The sequence below is a fragment of the Rattus norvegicus genome, chromosome 9 (genome assembly GCF_021556685.1).
Source record: "Rattus norvegicus strain SHRSP/BbbUtx chromosome 9, alternate assembly SHRSP_T2T, whole genome shotgun sequence".
Taxonomy (NCBI): Eukaryota; Metazoa; Chordata; class Mammalia; order Rodentia; family Muridae; genus Rattus; species Rattus norvegicus.
The window spans coordinates 12951826-12972786 of record NC_141542.1 but is presented as its reverse complement, the minus strand read 5'-3'; the positions used below and the strand labels follow the sequence as shown (position 1 = coordinate 12972786).

The 20961-nt window shown below is 44.0% G+C and overlaps 1 non-coding gene across 3 annotated transcripts; it reads right to left on the bottom strand.

The window, feature by feature from the left end:
- Window positions 1–2899: 2899 nt before the first annotated feature.
- On the bottom strand, window positions 2900–20718 carry 4932415M13Rikl (RIKEN cDNA 4932415M13 gene like). Of its 3 annotated transcripts, none has more exons than XR_015628507.1 (7): window positions 20630–20718; window positions 10881–12455; window positions 9954–10446; window positions 8306–8700; window positions 7174–7308; window positions 3761–3998; window positions 2900–3214 (listed from the first exon to the last, which is right to left on the bottom strand). It is a non-coding gene; the product is annotated as an RIKEN cDNA 4932415M13 gene like (transcript).
- Window positions 20719–20961: the final 243 nt, after the last annotated feature.

Here is a 20961-nt window from a genome sequence, read left to right as displayed (position 1 = left end):
GCTTCTGTTCTATTTCTGTCTCCCTCCCTCCCACGCCATCTCTTTTCAATCTCCTGGGGTGTGTGTGTGTGTGTGTGTGTGTGTGTGTGTGTGTGTACATGAATGCATGTGTGCATGTTCCTAGTGTGGCTCTAGGGACAGGTATACATGTATCTGAACATGTGAGGATTTGTAAAAGAAGATGTTACTGTGAGGATCTGAACCATAGCTGTGTAAGAGAGCCTTTGGTTGTAGGGAGGTATACCCAGCAGACCCTAGCACCAGGGGTGTGTGTGTGCATGCATGGATGTGACTTTGACTATAGGGAATAAGAACTTACCAGGACCCTATACCTAGAAGTGTTATGGAGATCTTTGTCTATAGGGCAATATCTTGAATGACATGAAAGTCAATTTAGGGCTCTGAATGGGGTTAGATACCTAGCAGAACCAGCTACCTAGCCATGTGTTCAGAGACCTAAATTGACTTTCACATTATTCAAGATATCGCCATGTACACAAACATCCACATCCCTAGGTATGGGGTCCTGGTAAGTTCTTATTACCTACAGTAAAAGTGATATACGCTCATGTACACACACACACACACACACACACACACACACACACACACACACACCCATAGTGCAAGGATCTGCTGGGTATACCTCCCTAAAGTCACAGGTTCTCTACACACACTGGCTAACATCCATTTCACTGCTTTCCAAGGATCGATGTCTTCCATGATATCAGGTTCCAAGGAAAACTGACTAAATCACCTCACATTCACAGATGTAATCCAAAGTGCATTACAATCCACAACAACAGATTTTAGGTTCATATTCACTGCAGGTGAAAACACCACACCAAACTTTATAACCCCTCACAATACACACACACACATACACACACACTCACACACACACACACACACACACACACACACACACACACACTGTTCCATATAACATCATAATTACCACCTGTGCTCCATACATACTATTGATAAGTTACTGCTGGACAGCACCCTGGTCCCCTGCACAGACCAGTATATCTCAGGTCCCTACTGCTGGAACTCAATACACATTACTGTGTTCATAAGACATTACAGAACATCTTGCTAATGCTCTGGAAATCAATCATTTCAGTATCAGGAGCTTCTACCACTATCTTACTAGATACCCTCAATCCTACTGCCAAACCCACTCAGGCACTGCTATTTATCAGGTCCACAAGATAATCCATCCCCTGCCACCGTAGCTTGGTTTCAGGTTTCACTGGACACCTTGTTGAGCCCTTATGCACTACTGTGTATCAAATTGTTCAATCCTGCAGTCTTGAGACTTATGTATGACATAGTTGGTATCAGCAACGCTAGACACAGAGGATAGATAGTACATGGGGCTTTGTACTGGAGGTGTCCTGATGACTCTAGTACATTTGGGGGTGTCATGGGTGGGGACATCTGGCTAGCACAATTACTTGCATGGGTGTTGGAGCACAGCAGCTGAGGACAACATATCTGGCACGTCCTGAATCCTACTGGTGTGTGTTGACTAGAGTGGTAGGAGAGGGTCATATAGAACAGGCACCTAGTAGTGGATGTGGAGTGGCTATGTCAGAGGACAAGTGTGAGGGCAAGGCCAAATATATAGAAGTATATGTGATACGGGGGAAGCAAGTGTTCCCAGGTCCTGACACCTAGCAATGCAGAGGCATGTGGAATGGACAGCACAGGTTGGTCCCTGGCATGGATTGAGCAGCAGCAGCTGGCTGAGATGTTTCATGTGGGTGATATGTAGCAGCATATCTGAATCAGTGGACACTTGCAGCTCTGGCCTTCCTGTTCTCCATGAGCAACAGCAAGACACACCAGGTCCAAAGAGTCCTATATGTCTCCCATCTTAAACCTCTTCCCTCTATTGGCTTCGGGTATTTGGGAGCCAAAATGGTGCTGACTGTCAGAGCTGGAATTAATCACCAAGGCTTGAATAGTGATCATTTTCGACCTCTACCCCTTCTGCTTATGCAGTAATTATTAGAGTTGCATGGATGGAAGAGAGTGTATGTTAAAGCACTTCTACTTGTTAATCTCTAGGTAGTACAGGGATGTGTTGTCTCCTGGGGTGTGTTAGGAGTCAGGTTCCTTGTAGGTGCCCTAGGGAGGCTTTTGCTCCAGCCATTGTCTGGTTCTTGATTTTCTTAAGGATTTCGTTTGCACAGTTCATCTTCTACATTTTCTCTGATCATCCTACTTATGAGACAAATTCATATATGCCTCTTCTTTAACATGTATATAAAAATTATATCGTGTGCATTTGGAGACACAAGTAACTTTGTTGACTGTGTTCTGTTTTTCAATGGATTTTCTAATATTTGCTTTAACACAATTCAACATTTTTTGACGGCAGCTCACTTTTTTGTGCCTTGATTTCCCTGGTTGCCTTTGACAAAATTAGCTGGCCTGATTTAGGTGGGTCTATTGCTAGACTATGTGCTCAGTCATATCTGTCCAGTCTCTGTTCTTTTTCTGGAGCACTTCCTCTAACTCTGAGACAATGTGGGAAGGGATGGAATGAGAAGGGCCGGGTAGGGAGGAATCTCGTCTTCATTCTGTCAGATCTTCTAGGTTTAGGACCAGCTGTTTGCTCCATTTGGTGTTTGGCCATCGAAGTGGTTTTGCTGAGCATATAGATGATGTATAAAAAGGATGTATGCAGTGCTGCTGAGACTACATGTCTCAGGGTGGAGTGGTGCCCAAAGGAGGCTCCCTCTTTCTCTGAAAAGAAGGTAGATGGGGCAATGAGAGGAATGATATGTAAGGCCCTGACTGGGAGCACAGGAAAGAAGGTGGCTGTGATCAAAGTGTAAAGTGTATAAAAAATGAACTGTTGAAGAAAAGAACAGTGACTAGGCAGGCATAAGGGTTCAGGTCAATTTGTATTTCTCTCAGCCATGTGTGAAAGTGTTCTGAATACCAATTCAAAGCTGATTTTGGAATTGTACTGAAACACTTTAGTACTTTTTGACTGTGAATATTATCTACCCAACACCACTAAGACATGGCCCAACAGAACGCCCTCAATTTCACCATCTTCCTGTAAGTGGTCCTTGGGTCCATGGCCACTGGCCTTCTCAGGAGATCCAGTCTAGACAACAGACATGGAGGCACATTCACTTGCTCAGGCTCTGCGGAGACACATACTTCATCTGCTCAGGAGTGATTCCTTGAATATCTGTGAGAATAGAGAAGCATAGGTGAGAGTTGTTCACAGCCAAAATGCAAACTATCTAAGATGGGCAGTGAATCGGCTATATCTACCCAGTGGGTGGTTTCACGAAGAGATCCTCCTGTAGAGTGCCCAGATATGGTTGGAAATGTGGAGTGGTTGTGTGTAGTTGGATGGTAGAAGGGCATTTCATTGTCTTCCACAGCATGTCCTCCTGGTGTTGTGTGAAGCCTCTGAGCTCCTCTAGATCTCAGGCAATGACATGATACTCATTCATGAGACGTGTAGGTGGGAGATGCTCTCCACAGCCAGTGTCATAGTAATGTGTGCCACATCCTGAGGCAGGAATTTTCTGGGTACATGTTTCAAGATGTGGACAGACGTCTATCTACTAGAGAAGGCTCATTGAAGATACATGATGATGTTGCCAGAAACATTCACTGTCCTACCTAAGACTTGTGACTATTCAGATCACACAGCCTGTTCATTTTGGGTGGACTTCAGTACCCAATGAAGCAGGGATAATGTTTATTTTCCCCTTATGTGACTTACGTGATAAAGAACTCAATGGTTCTCTTCAGGAAATAATGTTTTCAGGGACTGGTCTGGCTTGTTTGCCTGCATCTGTCCCATAAACAGGAACTAGGAGAAAGGAATTAAGCAGTTTCCCAACATTCTATGTGGATTGGACACTGCATTTCCTATACCATCTTCTTTAACAATTTTCTAGATGAGTCAGAATGCAAGGACGGTGAAAGGATCTTTGACCACAGATCTTGTTCAGCAGAACCTGCAGATTAGAGAAGACAGAACATGGCCAGTGACTGTAGTGTACACAGTAAGACTACAAGGAAGTCAGTGTGCTTGTGGTCATTATGTCTGAGTCAAATATCTGGTTGGGTTTCTATAGTATATGAGCCAAACATACATTGTACAAAAGAGCAAGCTACGGATCATCTCTGGGACTCAGTTTTCTTCTCTGGGAGATGAGTATTACTGGCCTGTAATGTCATGTTTGGATAGGTCCTGGTTGAAATAGCTTGTGTTGACTACACCTGTCCAGGTGTCTCTCTCAGGCAGGCTGTGTGGAAAGGAAGGTGTTGAGTCTGTAAGCTTGGCCCTAAAGAGCTGACTTCTCTTCTCTCAGGTAACAGGCAGCAACGTGCTCCCTCTAGTGGCTGCAACACAAAATGTCCACTTTATACTCTTCTGGTCTCTTGGGCATCAACTCTGCACTGGGAAATTCACATACATTCAATGGCAAATGGTGGGGCCAAACATTCATTTCTGCTGTCTCTCCTGGGATTTCGTGACATGGCTACCTTACTAATGTCTTTTTTGCTCTGGTCTGGCTTTCCATAAGGTGCATCAGTATTGAAGACTACATTAGTGGTCACTAAAAGCAGACCAGCTATGGGCGAAGCAAAAAATGACCAATTGCCTCTTGGCTATCTTCTTCTGAAAGATCCCCGAATGGAGACCCTTACTCAAGTCTCGAGAAGTCGCAGACCCCAGACACAGAGAGACCATTTTGGATGTATACACAAAGGCGAGGTTTATTATGGAGATCTACTAAGGAGATCTCTGGGCCGACATGTATCACATGCAGGAGACAGAGGTGTTGACCCTGAGTGGCTGGGAGAAGGGCTTTTTAAAGGAAGAAGTCACAAACTCCAGGAGATGAGAGGATGTCAAAAGGAAATACCAAAAATGTCACAAGGGAAAACTCTCAAAATTACAAGATTGTTCTTAAGACTCTAGGACTTAAATGAGGGGAAAGGGCAAGCATTCTCCTGAGAACAGATCTTGATTGTCCTTTAGGGTAAATGTTTGTCAGTGTTGATGAGGCATCTGCATCTGAAACACATCTGGTTAGGCTTGGCCAGCCTGTTTCCTGGAATACTCTCTGCAGGACTCAATGGCTGGAGGGCACAACCGGGACTTGAACAAGTATCTATCACAGGGGCAGTACAGAACTCATTACTCATTTACTCATATCTGGTGATAGGGGGAGGGTCAGTGAGTCTCGATAGGTTCTCCTGCATTTTTAACAATCTGTCTTCCTGAGTCAGATCCTGTTCCTGAGTTTTGAGCTAATTTGAAACTCTATCTTTCATTTCTGGTAGGTTATTTGTACCCTAGCTCTGGAAGCCAATACAAATGCAGTAAAAGTCCAGTGGCAGTATGAATGTCAGGACATAGATGTGAGTGAAGATGTTTGCACTCTTTGTTTCAAAGTTTCCTCTTCAACTGTTTTAGTACAGAGAATCGCCTACACTAAGTTATCTCATGTTCCCTGAGAGCCACTCCTTAGTGTCTGTGTCTCTATCTCTCACTATCTCCCTCTGTCTTTCCATCACTTATCTTGGGATTGAAGGAACCCTTCCAGGGCATCCTCATGGTTGCTAACATGTAGTGCTAAGTTTAGACAAGATTCCAAGAATTTATCTTCTATTATCACTGTGCTCCTGGCTACGTAAACCCACCCCCTCAAAAGGGAAGCAGGATCCAAGTATTCCTACTAAAAAGGATTCCTATTTCCCTTCATTGCTGGTACTCCCCTGTTAGGAGACAGATACGGTCCTGATAAAACTCCCCACCGTGAGTCTCCTAAGCATACAGAAAAACTGAGGCAGCATGCAGTGAGCTATGACTTCTGTGATGGGAGGGATACGGGGATACAGGGAGGCTGCAAATGCAACATCAGAGAGGGGACCATGAGGAAAGAGGGATGGAGCTGGTCTTTCCTCATGTGGGAAATCTGATGAGAAAAGCAGAGAAATGAGTATTGCTGTAGTATTTCTGTACAGATTTGCCCAAAGAATTGGCACATTCATGGGCAGATTGGACATGGTATTGGCTCAAGGTACACTCTGAAAACAATGCTGTGAGAGGGTAGGCCTGGGCCATGTTTCCTTCTTAAATATGGTTTCCTGTGGAGAAAACACTCATAGATGGTTTACCTGGTCCTGTGTTGGATAGAGGCCTCTATATTGGGTAAATCAGTAAATGGACACAGACTCTATGGATTTCCTACAGGATTCTTCATTCTGTTCTCTCTCTCTACAGCAGGAAACCCCATGTCTCACAATATATAGGGCTCATCCCTTCAAACAAGGAGGATATATGAACCATGCAAAACATTAGTTCTCCACCCTCCATTTTTAGCAAAAGTTAATGGAGTTCATGCTGCCTCTGCAACCTGTGCTTCTCATCCTCGGAGGTCCATCTTGAGCTCAACTATGATGGTTTACAAAGAGCTAAAAGCTTCTGGGGAACGGCATTATGAAATCAGATTTTTGAATGTGTATACCCATCCATGGAAAACATTTAATGTTTCAATGGAATAAGACAAATTTTAAAAGAAAATATAATGAAAAAATTATATGAAGATGATATAGGAAGAAAACTCCACATAACCAGCCTCAATTATGAAATTTTGACATTTTTCAGAGACAGATAAAGATCAGGAGGACTGTGCTGTGTGTCACAAGCTTTCCCCAAGGACAGAAATGGCTTGTTTTCACTCAATAGAAGTTTGGTGGTTAGGAACCTGAACATAAATGACAAAGCTCTAAGGATATGGAATAGGACGGGGTCTCCCTAACATGTTCGACAATTCTTATGTGGAGAGTTTACCTGTCCCATCACAGACGTTCCATGAGGTATTGTACAGTGCTTTGGGTGATGCAGAACTCAGATTCTTACATCCCAATCTCCACATTAGCCTGCCAGGATCAACACGTTTCAGTGGTTTAAAACTCAATCCAAAGTGGTTTGACAAGCAAAGACAGCACTGTGGGACCCATGAAATCCAAACTAGTCATGAAAGTCAGCAACTGATCAGACTGTATCTTGGTGTTGAATCAGGAGAACAAGAGTCTTTCCTCTACCATAGATGACCATGAAGTGAAAGCTGTGCTTTCAATAATAAATGACAGGTACCAGTTGTCTCAGTGACCCACCTTATGTCTTCATCTATGACCACTTGGCTCAGATGGAAAGAATTCTGTCGACAAGACTGGCTAGGTAGTCTACGGTATCCTGAAGTTGTCACTTTGAGGTCATGTGACTTATGCCCAGAAGGCAGCTAAGGGATCCTGTGAAAGCAGGCAAGGTAAGAGAGTCACACTCTGAGGCCTATATCCAAATGGTGTCAAGCATGACACACAACGCCTATCCCACTGGCTTCTCTCCACAGAAGTATTCTAGACTGAATTCCCACCATCAGGTGTCCACTCCCATGGGAACATAGACTTCTATTCTGAAGGTTACATTTGAGGTTGGTTTGCTCACTGTTCCTAGTCGACCCTGGATGTCAGTGCCTCCAGCTCAATTCCTGGCCATGCACAAATGATGAAAGCTCAGGACTGGAATGGTTCTACATGGAAAGATTACAAGAATTTATTATTGCTGCTGTACCCATGTACAATCCTAGCATACAAGATGCAGTGCCATGGAAGATCTCACTGAGTTTTGGAACCACCAATTCTACATTATGATTTACAGAACAAAAAAAATGCTATGTACTAAGTTCTTGTCTCAAAAAATAAAAACTAAATGTTAGGACAAGAAATTTCACTGTCCCCTTTAAAGAATTAAAAAGAAGCCCATCCATTCAACAGCTCTAGCTTCCATGATGTGCAATAGAAACACAAGCTGACCCTGGTTGATGCCATGAAAGTCAAAATTACTCTCAACCACTATGAACTCAGCTTTCTGTTCTGTTGACACAGGACTCACCAGATGATACAGATTCTAGGAAGTATTGACAGCCAAACTTCCCATCATCCTGTTGGGAAGAAGATTTGACCAATGCTGTCAATGTGCCCAGGGACAGCTGGGCAGAATGGAAGCTGGATGCCAAGTATAAAGGAGCAGGCAGTTCCTGCCTTACCACAGCTCTGTCGTCCCTCATGTTCCCATTGGTTGTCAGTAAACAGTCAACAATTTCCCTAGGAGAAGGCGATGCTGGCATAAACCACCTTCTGTGTTCCTTCCTTCACTATATGAAGACCAGGCTTCGGACACTCATGGTCTACAGCACACAGATACTTACTGGACTCCATCTTACTTTCAGCTGCATGATTCACTCACCTTAGGCCTCTGGATTCTCTGTGAAGCTCGGTTGCCAGGTCAACCCTGAGAGTTTCTCCTTCCCTGAAATGTGTCCTGAAAAACACCTCACAGAAACATTCATTCCATTCTCCATACCCCACCAGGGGCTGACATCTACAATTCCATGATCACCATTGTTCTTGTCTAAGCCTGGATTCTTGATTGGCAGTAGATACAATCCAGTACCATGGCTGCTGGCCTCTTAGAGGCAATATCTGGCATCAGGCTCGGTAATACCTATTTAACTTGCCATTGTTGAGCAAAACAAACATAGCTCAAATGATAGTTATGAATCAGTCCATGAGACGGGAGAATGATAAAAGATTCTTCAAACATGACATGGGAGGAAACGTGGAAGGCCTGGATGAAAGAGGCTGTGAAGAAAAAGACACAGGTACCAGATGAGACGTAGTCTGCATAAGACAAGAGCAGCAGACTCCCCAGTGCCACACCCTCCATCAGTCGCCCCAAACAGGAGAGTATTTATTGGGGCAAACTCCTACTTCTGTACCTTGACACATGTCAGTAACCATCAGAGCAGGACCACTTCACATGGTGTGCAGTGTCCTCACAACTCACATTGTCTGCGGTGGACAATGGTTCCTAGTCTTTCTTCATCAAACTCCTGCCCGAGACCACACATTCCCTCATTTCTGCTTCATCACTGACAGGAAGTGTCCCAGCACACTCTTGCTTTGTCCCTCTCCATGTCCACTCATTTCTTCTTTTCCCTATTCCTCCCTCTTATCTCCCTTTGTGTATCCGCAGCTCCAACAGTTCACTCGGGGTTAATGGCCTTCTTCCACAGAACCTTCAGAAGGGAGCTTGGGTATGATGAAGTGAACAGAGTGGAGTGGAGCCTGAGAACTACATGGATGTCTGCTTTGTTTGCAGAGGCCACTGTTCTAGATGCTCTCAAAGCCTTTTTCCACAAACATGACAAAACTAGGGACATAGAATTTTATCAGGTCACAGCTGCATGTGACTACTTAGGGAAATCTAGCAAGCAGGGCAGGCGCTCCAGGGAGGTGAAGGGTTTAAACACCGTAGCTGAAACTGTATATTTGGAGGATGGGTGCTATGACCTGTAGCCCTGGTATATTTTTACACAGCACCTCCAATATCTGACTTGCGTCCCTCTTGTTGCACATACAACACCAAAGGCATAGCTCAACTATGCCATTTCACTTTCCCCTCAAAAGAAACAAAGAATCCTGAAGGGCCTGTTATTGACATTGAAGACAGGACTTCCGGAGTCCTGAGCAGGATAGGAACCAACTGACTTTACAGGGCTATACCTTTTTCCTGCCACTTGACAGCTCAGGAGCATAGAACAGGATGATGCTTCAAGGCAGCTTCCTACTTGTCTGCCTTGACTCATGCAAGGAGCCATCCAAGCAGGCCCTCTTCTCCTCATCGTTGGCCAGGCTGATCTAGTTACATGCTGTACCTCTCAGGAACTCTATTCCTACTCTTGATTGCCCCAAGCTCCTGCCTAGTCCAAAACAAGCATCTCTTTCATGGCACTTTTTGGACAGGAAGTTCCTAAGGACAGAATCTATTCCTCACACTACACCCTCTCATTTCTGTTTCCCATTCCATCCCATTTGCCAATTGTTCCGCTTACCTCCTTTCACCTGTTTTCCTCCTTCCAGGGGACTTCCATGGTTCTTGCAGGCCTTTCCAAAGGACAGTCACAAAATAAGATGGAGGGTATAAAGTGACCAAGATGACACTCGTCCTCCTCAGGACTGAGTAAGTCCTGTCTTCAATGTCCATGACAGAGGCCTTGTCATGAGACAGGTCATTCCTGCCTGTAGAGGCCTCTGTTTTAGATGCTGTAGGCACTGGTCCTATAGCATGTCCAGAGCTGGGGAGGTGGAGCCTCCCCCGCTAGATGTTCCTTATGCGCACCTTTCTGTCCACGAAGCAGTGCTGGGGCTGGAGGAAACTGAAGGAGCTGCACACTGAAAGTTCAGACCCAAGAGCTGGAGAGGGACACAGAAGCGTGTAGCCCTGGGTTGGAGGAACACAGCAGCCTGGGGTTCTGTCCTGACTTTCTGCTGTGGCATCACTCCTCAATAGGGCCGGAATTCTATTAATTCATTTCAGTTTCCCCACTTCAAAGCAAAAGAAATATGAAAGTGCATCTATTACTGACCGTGACAGAGGTAGGACTTATTCAGCACTGAACTCACCTGATCTGCCATAGCTCTCACCTTCCTCCTTCCTCTATAAAATTTCTCCCCTTTAGCTAAACTGTCCTCTATCTCTTTCAACCCAATGTGCCCCATGCTATGCTATCTGCTTGTGACTCAACCCTCTAGACATTTAAATGAGGGTAAAGCTGTGGAATTGGGCCATTTAATGTGCTAGACATCTTATATTTTTGCCGTATTAGAGGGTCCATCTTATCGTTTGCAGAGGATATTAAAAGGCATATCCTAACCGCACAGGAATTGTGAATCTGGGTAGCCAGTCCAGCTGTGTTTTCTAAGGGACTTCACTATCCCATCTTTTCTTTGTTGCACCTAACACAGGGATTCAGGCTCACCATGGGGAGGGCAGACAGCAGCAGCAGCAGCATGCTTCCAGGAAACGGAAAATTCGCTTCTTCATCAGCTTCCAGCCCCTAAGTGGCCTAGAAGCAGAAGCTATGGGTCCAACTTGGGGCTGGTCCCTGGAAATGTCGAGCTCTGGGGATGGTTCTTCTTCAAAAAAGCCCATGTTCACAAACCCTGTGGCTGTTCCATCCTGGGCTGATAATGGAGAGAAGTGTTCGCCACGTAGGCTGTCCATAGAATTTCTGTTGACTGCAATGTCCTCTGTAGCAGTATTAGTGATGTTAACTGCCAGAGAATATCCTTCTGGTACTGGGTCATCTGAACAGGGCATTAGGTCCACGGAGGAGTATTTGGTGAGCATGGGGTACCTTCTGCAACTCTCGCCTCTTTCTTCCACACCATCCTCCTGAAAGTGACTCTTGCCAGCTTCTATACGGGTTGAAGGAACAGGTTCACTCGCTCTCCTCTTCAAAGCTGGAAGTAGGCTAAGGGCACCTGCAGGGCTGCTGTTTGCCCAGGGCTTCTCCACTTGTTGATGGCTGTCCCCACAGTTCAGCTGGTGTTTTAAAATATTAAAGGTTGCCATTACTTCACCTTTGACTTGCCTGTGTGTTAGGGATGACACAATCTCTTCACAGGTATAACCAATGGTGCACATTGTGTTCACGATCCTGGGAAGTATTCCTTTTGTGGCAAGCAGCCTATGTTCTTGAATGGGGCCCAGCCACGGTCGTTCCACCAGCTGATATATTGTCAACCTGTACCAGGTGGGGACCATGAGTAAACGTGCAATGATGATGTGACACGGTTTTGACAAGTGGTAAGGAATGGGACACATGGTAGTAGTGATGAGCCTGTGCATATCCTCAGTGGTAGCTTCTAGATATGGAAAGTGCCCAGTGACCAGAACATAGAGGACGATGCCCAAGCTCCACATGTCACCTGCCAGCCCATCATAGGGTTTCCTTGCCAAGATCTCTGGGGCCCAATAGAGCAAGGAGCCACAGATCTCCTCCAGCATCTGCCCTTCTGTGATTTTAATTGCCATACCAAAATCACAAAGCTTTGCATTTCCTGCCGCATCGACCAGAATGTTTTCTAATTTAATATCGCGGTGTGCTATGCGTCTTTGGTGGAGGAAGTGAACCGCCGACACCACCTGCTGGAAAATAGGTCTGGCCTCCTCCTCTTTCATACAGCCCAGTGATCTGAGGCAGCTCTCAAGGTCCTCTCCTGCCACATATTCCATGATAATGTAACTTGCTGTCAGTGTGTCGATCATGTGAAAAAATCGAACAATGTTTCTGTGTTCTAAAGATTGAAGGAGTTCCACCTCCAAAGTGATGTCAGCCACACTGTTGATGTTTTTATCAAGGACCTTGACAGCCACCCTTGTGCCTGTGGGAAGGTGACAGGCAAGTTTCACCTCTCCATATGAGCCAGAACCCAGAGATAGCAAGATCCGGAAATCTTTTTCAAGGATGTTCACTTCTGTGTGGCCGGCCATGATGCTTGCTTCAAGGTCAACCACCTAATCGCATGTGTTACACCAGGAACATACAAGGCTAGAAATAAAAATGAATGCAAGTTTGGAATGAAGGCTTACAACTAAGAATTCTCTGTCATGAACCCTAAGATATCCCAAACCACCCAATGATGCACCTCAAGGACATATAAATCCCAGAAGATCCCAACCGAAAACTGGTAGAGCAGGAGTCCTGGTAAAGAGCAGAAATGGTTCCAGTGAACTGGGCATGCAAAGCGAAATACTAACATGACATCAATAATGAGCTGGCACTCATTGATAAGTGGCTATTACCCAAATGCTTGAATTACCCTAGATGCCTAGAACAAATGAAACTCAAGACGGATGACCAAAATGTGAATGCTTCACTCCTTCTTTAAAAGGGGAACAAGAATACCCTTGACAGGGAAGAGAGAGGCAAAGATTAAAACAGACACAGAAGGAACACCCATTCAGAGCCTGCCCCACATGTGGCCCATACATATACAGCCACCCAATTAGACAAGATGGATGAAGCAAAGAAGTGCAGACCGACAAGAGCCGGATGTAGATCGCTCCTGAGAGACACAGCCAGAATACCGCAAATGCGGAGGCGAATGCCAGCAGCAAACCACTGAACTGAGAATAGGACCCCGTTGAAGGAGTCGGGGTGGGGGACTGGAAAGCTTGAAGGGGCTCGAGACCCCATATGTACAACAATGCCAAGCAACCAGAGCTTCCAGGGACTAAGCCACTGCCTAAAGACTGACCCTGGACTCTGACCTCATAGGTAGCAATGAATATCCTAGTAAGAGCACCACTCGAAGGGGTAGCCCTGGGTCCTGTTAAGACTGAACCCCCAGTGAACTAGATTTTTGGGGGGAGGGCGGCAGTGGGGGGAGGGTAGGGAGGGCAACACCCATAAGGAAGGGGGTAGAGGGATTAGGGGAATGTCTGCACGGGAACCAGGAAAGGGAATAACACTCAATTTGGCTAAGTGGTAGAGCGTTTCCCTAGGAAGCACAAGTCCCTGGGTTCGGTCCCCCGCTCTGAAAAAAAAAAGAACAAAAAAAAAAAGATATACTCAAGTTAATAAAAAAAAATGAGCTGGCTATTTTCAAGACAACCATGCAAACAGTTAACCTGAGTTATCAAGTGGGACTTCTACATATTATAAACAGAAAACAATGAGATGATTTTTTTAATTTAAAAATAACTCAATTTTATTCCTTGTACCAATATCAAAATTTACAGGGCAATACATCTGATGTAATAAAAAGAAAAAGAAAAGGCTACAACAAATGAAAGACCTCAGAAATATACATCTAATTGACACTCTTGCCTTAATCGGTGGCTGCACTATTTTGCAAACTGTGGTATGACAGTCCTGAACAAGAGGGGCTTCCTGTTTAAGCTGCAATGACTTCTCTGGCTATAGATCGTCGTTCCTTCTCTGGCAGATTTTTACAGTTCCTCCACTGCATTCAGGACAAGTGTCTCAAAGGAGCCTGCAGCTTTCCTGACGACTCCTCATTCTCTCTCCCACTAAGACTGTAGTAGAAAGTAGCCGTTTCTGTTTTATTTTAAAACCTTCTGCTGCCACATCCACCACTTCACCTCCAGAGTCGTAGGCACCACCATCGGGACTGCCTGAGCTTCTTCCACCAAAACTGCCCCCGCTTCATGGCTCCATAATTTGATGGCTGCTTCCCACTATAATTTCCAAAGTCATTAAACTTACCACCACTACCATAGCTACCTCAAGCAAAATTTCCTTCTTCATTGTAACCATCATGTCCTCCTCCACCATCACCATATCTACCACCTTGGTTTCCATAACCTCCTCTACTATTGTAACCAGGACTGCTACCATAGCTGTCACCATCACCTCCAAATCCATTATATCTACCACCACCGCCGCCATGACTATCTCTGATGCCACCACATTCATTACCGTAGCCTCATCTTCCACCAGTTTCCTCCACGACCCATCAAGTAGACAGATCCACCTCCATGACCTCTCTGTGATCCAGCAGACTGCATCTCTTGTTTACAAAGGGCCTTTCAGTTCACACTTATGCCCATTGATATTATAGTTTTTCTGAACAAGAATTGTGTCAACTGTGTCATGACCATCAAAAGTTATAAAAGCAAATCCTCTCTTCCTCCCACTCTGCCTGTTTCCATAACTTCTATGGTTTCAATCATGCCATACTTTTTAAAGTAGTCTGTCTGATTATATACTGGGGTTTACTCTTTAATAACACCAACAAAAATTTTCTTCATTAAATGAGCACCAGGCTTTGCAGAATCCTCTTTAGAATATCTCTCTTTGGTTCCACAACACACCCAGCAACATGGTGTGGCTGACCACACATCGTGGTATATGCTTCTTTAACACAAGAATAGGTAATAAAAACAAAACCACTGGAAGGTTGTTTGAGCATCTCTCCTTACCACACAGTGTGTAATTGTGCTCCATTTCTCAAAATGTTCTCTTAAGCTATCATCTGTCAGTTCAAAGCTCAGACCACCAATAAACAGCTTGCTTCACTGCTCTGGTTCCTTTGGATAGTGGCTCTCCAATTTGAGACCAGACTCTCCTCTTCCAACTAGAGTGCAATATGGCTGACATGATGTTCTACAAATACTCTACTATGACTACAATCCAGATGATCTTTCAGGGACATTTCAAGTTTTATGCTTCCAGAAATAAGAATATGCGAAAGGAGATTGTAGACCTGTGTGAATTTTGAAATAAGATGAAATAAAACACATAAACACAAGAATCATAAGCAACGAGTATTGAGTAGCAAAAATAGTAGCTGCCAAATATTCAAAGAATTCAAGAAGTGAGGGTCCAGAGAGCCAAATAACCTTATTAAAAAATGGGTTACAGAGCTAAACAAAACATTCTCAGTTCAGGAATATTGAATGGCCAAGAAGCACCTAAAGAAATATCCAACATCCTTAGTCATCATGGAAATGCAAATAAAAATCCTGAGACTCCATCTCACATCAGGCAGAATGGCTAAGACCAAAAATTTAGGTGAAACCAGATGCTGGTGAGGATGTGGAGAAAGAGGAACACTCCTCCATTTTTGGTGGGATTGCAGACTGGTACAACTACTCGGGAAATCAATCTGGAGGTTCCTAAGGAAATTGGACATTGTACTACCTGAGGACCCAACTAAACCACTCCTTGGCATATACTCAAATGATGCTCCAACATACAACAAAGACACATGCTCCACTATGTTCATAGCAGCCTTATTTATACTATCCAAAAGCTGGAAAGAACCCAGATGCCCTTCAACAGAGCAATGGATTCAAAATATGTGATACATCCAGAAAGACATACATGGTATGCACTCACTATTAGCCCAAATGCTTGAATTACCCTAGATGCCTAGAACAAATGAAACTCAAGACGGATGATCAAAATGTGAATGCTTCACTCCTTCTCTAAAAGGGGAACAAGAATACCCTGGGCAGGGAAGAGAGAGGCAAAGATTAAAACAGAGACTGAAGGAACACCCATTCAGAGCCTGCCCCACATGTGGCCCATACATATACAGCCACCCAATTAGACAAGATGGATGAAGCAAAGAAGTGCAGATCGACAGGAGCCAGATGTAGATCGCTCCTGAGAGACACAGCCAGAATACAGCAAATACAGAGGCGAATGCCAGCAGCAAACCACTGAACTGAGAATAGGACCCCCGTTGAAGGAATCAGAGAAAGAACTGGAAGAGCTTGAAGGGGCTCGAGACCCCATATGTACAACAATGCCAAGCAACCAGAGCTTCCAGGGACTAAGCCACTACCTAAAGACTATACATGGACTGACCCTGGACTCTGACCTCATAGGTAGCAATGAATATCCTAGTAAGAGCACCAGTGGAAGGGGAAGCCCTGGGTCCTGCTAAGACTGAACCCCCAGTGAACTAGACTGTTGGGGGGAGGGCGGCAATGGGGGGAGGGTTGGGAGGGGAACACCCATAAGGAAGGGGAGGGGGGAGGGGGATGTTTGCCCGGAAACCAAAGAATTATTATTAAGTATTAAATAAATTTAAAAAAAATATGTGATACATCTACATAACTGAGTACTACTCAGCTATCAAAAACAATGACTTCATGAAATTCTTAGGCAAATGGAATGAACTGGAAAATATCCTGAGTGAGGTAACCCACTCACAGAAAAATATACATGGTGTGCATCCATTGATAAGTGGATATTAGCCAAAAAGCTCGAATTACCCAAGATGGAATCCACAGGCCACAGGAAGCTCAAGAAGAAGGATGACCAAAATGCTGATGCTCCCACTCCTTCTTAAAAGGGGGAAAAATATTCATAGGAGGGGATATGGAAGCAAATTTAGAGCAGCGACTGAAGGAATGGCTGTTCAGAGGCTTCCCCACATGTGGCCCATGTATATATAGCCACCAAAACTAGATAGGATTGATGAAGCTAAAAAAAATGCGTGCGGAAAGGGACCGGATATAGATCTCTCCTGAGAGACACAGTCAGAGCATGTCCAATACAGAAGTCAATGCTAGCAGCAAACCACTGAACTGAGAACAGGACATCCTTGGGGGGAATTAGAGGAAGGATTGAAAGAGTTGAGAAAAAGTGAAAGAAAGAGTTGAAGGAGCTTGCAACCTCATTAGAACAACAATGTGAACCAACCAGAGCTTCGAGGGACTAAACCACTACCAAAAGATTAGACATGGACTGACCCAGGGCTCCAACTGCATAAGAAGCAGAGAATAGACTTGTTGGTACACTGCTGGAAGGAGAAACGTTGGTCCTGCCAAGGTTGGAACCCCAGTGCAGGGGAATTTAGGGATGATGGGATAAGAGGGGGTGGATGTCGGACAACACCTATATGGGGGATTGGGAGGGCATGGGAGGTTATGGGCCGGAAATCACAAATGGGAATAACATTTGAAATATAAATATAGCAATATATCTAATAAAAAAAGACAAAAATAAATCAAAAAAATTATTATTTGTTAACTTTTACGTATCAATTGCCTGTAACATAAGTGTTTACCCAAAGTAATAAACTCGTGTTTTAGATGAAAAAAAGAAATAAAATAAAAGAAACTCAAAAAAAAAAAAAAAACAAAAACAAAAACAGTACTCCCAACAATCTGAGGCCCGCCCCCGTGGATTACCCAAATGTGTAAAAACATTGGAGAAAAATATATACCAGACTTACAGAAATTATGTCATGAACGAGAAAGCAAAGGACTACATCCAAACTCATGTCTGTTAGTATTGCCCTCTTCCTCCAACCAAATAATCACGATGGAAAAGAAAGCATAAGCTACCTCCCTTCCTTGGTGAACGTAAACATGAAAATTGTAAATGAGAGCCCTCGGTATTTCACATCCATTTCAACAACAGACTACAGAGCCCTTCATTCACAATCAAAATGGCCTCATTGAGGAGCAGTAGGACAATTTGTATCAAAAATAAATTGAACAACAGCAAAGCCTGTAAGGAGTGACTGGGGAAGAGTACATGTAGTAAGCACTGTGACAGTGAACTGTTGAGGGACGAGGAAAGTCACTGCACATACACAAATTTTTACTTGAAAGAAAGCAGTTCCACAAAGAGAAATGGGCTACATTTTTGTCCCTTGTGCTTCAGGAGAAAGGAGAAGCCTGAGTACAAACACATGGTGGACAGAATGTGGTGTTCAGGAGATAATGATCAAAGTCCACTCTACACAAGCCATGGGGTTCCCAGAGAATGAACCACCAATCCAGGAGAGATCATGGGCTAGACCTAGGTGCCCCGACTCCCTGTGCACAAATATAGCATAAGTACAGCTTGGTCTTCATGGGTGTTCCCAACAACTGGAGAAGGATTGGTAGAAGATATATGAGGGGGTATTGGGACGTGAGTTACGCTGAGATTGGTATGTAAAAAATAAAATATAATGGCTTGTTTATTTTTTTATTTTTATTAACTTGAGTATTTCTTATTTACATTTCGATTGTTATTCCCCTTTCCGGTTTCCGGACCAACATCCCCCTCCCCTTCCATATTGGTTTCCCCTCCCCATCCTCCCCCCATTACCATCCTCCCCCCAACAATCACATTCACTGGGGGTTCAGTCTTGGCAGGACCAAGGGCTTCCCCTTCCACTGGTGCTCTTACTAGGCTATTCATTGCTACCTATGAGGTTGGAGCCCAGGGTCAGTCCATGTACAGTCTTTGGGTAGTGGCTTAGTCCCTGGAAGCTCTGGTTGGTTGGCATTGTTGTTCATATGGGGTCTCGAGCCGGTACTTTCTCTGATTCCTTCAACGGGGGTCCCATTCTCAGTTCAGTGGATTGCTGCTAGCATTCGCCTATGTGTTTGCTGTATTTTGGGTGTGTCTTATTGATAATATATTTATAATACATGTAAGTGCAATATAAATTTAGTGTAGTGTATTATACTTGTTTTATAATCACGATATATATATTATGATATTACAATTTCAGCCTGTAATAATTTGTAGTCATAAAATAGTATATTTATAGTTTCAAATAACAAAATACTTTGATATATAATATAAGCAATTACCATAAATATCATATTATATAACATATAACATATATGGCACAACTAATATATATCCTGTGTACCATACACATTGAGGATAAGTATGCTTGCAGACAGGAGTCTTGCACAGTTGTCCTCTGAGAGACTCCACCTACCAACTGACTCAGACAGATGGAGACACCTGCAGCGAACAGTGGATGAAGATTGGGGACTCCTGTAGAATAATGGGGGAAGGACTGTGGGGACCCAGAGAGAATAGGAACCCTACAGGAATACCAACAGAATCAACTAACCCTTGAGAACCCTTGGGGTTCTCAAAGTCTGAACCACCAACCAAAGAACATATACAGTTGAACCTAGGCCTCGCCTCCACATATGGAGCAGATGTGTAGCTTGATCTTCATGTGGGTCATGAACAACTGGAGTGGGGGCCATCCCAGAAGCTGCTGCCTGTGCGTGAAAAATGTTCTTCTAGCCTCGGGTGCTTTGTCTGTGTCCATGGGAAAGGACACATCTAAGCCTGCAGAGACTTGATATGCCAGGGTGGGTGGATACCCTGGGGGCCCACCCACTGAAAGGGGAAGGGGAGAGGATGGGAGGCAGGATTGTGGGAGGAAGTGATCAGGAGGGGGACAGTGAGCAGGAGGTAAAGTGAATAAGTTGAAAATAAGAAAAATATATGTTTTATACAAGGAAAAGGTAATGAAGGAAATTACAAACTTGGTTTTCAAAATGAAAATTAGGTCATAATTAATGAAGAAACAGATACCATAGGTAAGTTAACCCTAGAAGAAAATCCAACAATACTAAGAAAGGCTTCTTACATCTAGTTCTGCCATGTTCCGTCACTGTCCACGGGAGGCCTCCTCTCTGAAGGAAATGGGAGCGGGGAGCCCGTTGGGACTTTGGGAGACAGAACAGGCAAGGGGAAACCTTGGAGGAGTGAGTGAGGTGAGGATGCTGTTAGGAGGTTTGGAATGAGAGAAGAATCAAAGAAAGTAAAAATATAAATGTGAATATAAACTTACGTTTACATGAATATAACTATGAAAGACCAAACACAAACCCCAAGAGCAAAACCAACAAACTGTGAAACAACTCCTGCAGTCTCAACAACTAACAGAATGATTGGCAAGAAGTTCAGTACTCTGTGAAACTGAGGCAAGGCACACTTTCCAACTCTTTTCATCATCAGGCAACGTGTGAGATGAAATACCTTTGTCAGGACAATGTTTCAGGAAAACGAGTGGAACTAGAGAAGTGTGACTTCAAACACGCCGATCCCACAAACACAAGTGTCTCATTTTGTTTCCTACAGGCCATGAGTAGGCAGGGGGATTGCACCCTTGAGCTATGGGAAGTACTTGTCACATCCAATGGAAGGGAAATGAAGTAAAGCCAATAAATAGAATCCAAAGGCAGGACAAGCAAGATGTGTGAAGTCATGATGATTTCCTCATTGTGTACAGTTAATACAGACCACCAAAGGTGTAAAATAGACAGAAACAAAGGCAAACAGGACGAGTAGATGAACTTGATCAAAGGAATAGCAGTTGAAATGAAGAAAAAGAACATAAAAGTATCCTTAAAACCCAAACCAAGAATGTAAATAAATAAAAAGTAAATGAAGCCAAATGCCAAAGCCCAAACTGAAAACCTAGGAAACAAACTCACTATGTTCAGATCCAACAAGTTGAGGAAAAGGCCAAATCTGTGAGAAGCAACTGAGTCCAACTGCTCTCTCACAAACCAACTGCCTCTCTGAAGCACAAGGACAGAACCCAGCCTTAGACAGAACCCTGCTATTGGCTGGTATCTAACATTCTAGCAGTCTCATTATGATGTCACATGCAATAGGCCAATCAGAGATCTGATGGTTTTTTTAATGTATTTCCTCTCACATTCTTGACCCCAACTTCTGTAATGCTAAGTTTCCTTGTGATTGTGATCAAATGCAGACAAGGATCTACTTATAGGAGCAAGGTTTTGTTTAGCCTCAGATCATC